Raw genomic sequence first — 1,816 nt, forward strand, 5'->3', positions numbered from 1 at the left:
TGTGCAAGAGCACTCTTATAAAACAAAAAAAAACAAAAATACAGCACAATTATATTCACCTTACTGCACCACAATAATCTTTACCCATGTTATTAGGTAGAATTTAGGCTGAGATTGTGCTGAATTTGGTACAAGCCCAGACTAAATAACTTTATAGTTCTTAGTTAGGAATTATTACGACTAGACCTAAGCTAGTCAGTGTTGTATGTATTATATTATTTGTGCTGACCCTATACAGGGTGGGATTAATTTTTGAGATAACTCTGATTGGAGTGTCTCCATAATATTTCTCTTGTATGCATTATTTTGTGTATCTATTTTGTGTATTGCTGGATAATCTCCATTAACTCTGATGGTGATATAGATGAGCTAACCGGACGAGAACTAATGGTGAAGTTCAGACAGTGCACAAAATATCTAGCTATTTGTTGTTAGGTAGGTAGGTACATTCAACCTCAAGTGAGGTAAAATATAAAGTAGCCACCTTAAATTAGGCTATAATTAATGTTACTTATTCACTAATGAACAAGTACCCGAGCTTCATTAGTAATACATATACTAACACTGTGAAGTTTGAACCAAAGCCCAACATGGCTACTCCTGAGCAATTGAGGAGAACCTACATTGGCCTTAAAGGTCATTTGACCAGATTAATTAATAAGGCTGAGGGCTTAACTAAAGATACTCCCATTGACTCTTATCACTTAGAGGCATCAGTTAGATTGGCTGATCTGAAATTTGATCAAGTCAGATCTGCAGGTCAATCTTACCTTGATCTGCTAAATACTGTAGAAACTGATCCTGATGAAGCAAGTCAATTGTGGACGACATCTCCCATTATGAAGATGAGACTCAAGATAGAATTATCAGGCTATCTAAATTAGCCAAACAATCTGGATCCAATACCAGTAACACTGGGTCTCACTTCAATAATCAATTACCAGAGGTTCGTTTACCTACTCTAGACTTGCCTACATTTTCAGGATTAGATACAGAAAATTGGGACAATTTCTGGGGGGAGCCCCGTCGGCTCCCCGGAGCTATCCCAGGCTGATATGCTAATGTCAGACTTTGGCATCAGTCATGTGTATGGAGTTCTTAGGCCTACCGGGGACCACGGCCAGAACCGGGCCCCCTCAGAGAGGCAAGGGGAGCAATGGCCTATAGAAGCCCCGTGTAGTTGGAAGCATTCTATGTCTGCCATCGACCGGAACAGGCACCCAGAAAGGTAAGCGCCCCAAAACAAACCCCTATTCTGGTTAAAATTGCTACCTAAAACCGAACTAGTGGATAGAACCTCCCCAACGAAAACAAGCAAACTAGTGTGACGTCACACACTGCCGCGCCGCTGTCTGCGCAGCTCCCCCCTCCCCGGGAGGGGGAAGGGGGAGCCCCAGACCCCCCGCGCCGGCTACCCACACCTCAGTTCTTGAGGCTGATGCTATAGCGATGGTCGTGTGCTCTGGCTCCTGGTGTCGCTACTGCACTGTGCTTTGCGTGTGGTGTTAGTTTTGTGGGTGCGAGAGCCAGGAGTTATCTTCAGTACTCGGGCTGCATGCGCCTAGGGCTGCCTTCCCTAGGTGCCCTGTAAGTACTGCCCTTGGGGCTTGGGGCCACCTTCCACAGGCTCCTCGGGGTCTGCCTCTGCTGGTCCGTTTTACTTTTCGGTTTTTCGGCCGCCTGTTGGGCTCTTGGGTGTTCTGTTCTCCCTTGTTACCGGCAGGTAAGAGGCAGTTTGCACTGGTAGGGGCGCAGGGTGCTGCTCAGCTTGTATTTCCCGACATCGCGGCCGGCTCTGTTCCTTGGGGTTCGCTGT

Source organism: Procambarus clarkii, unplaced genomic scaffold, assembly GCF_040958095.1.
Source record: "Procambarus clarkii isolate CNS0578487 unplaced genomic scaffold, FALCON_Pclarkii_2.0 HiC_scaffold_672, whole genome shotgun sequence".
Taxonomy (NCBI): domain Eukaryota; kingdom Metazoa; phylum Arthropoda; class Malacostraca; order Decapoda; family Cambaridae; genus Procambarus; species Procambarus clarkii.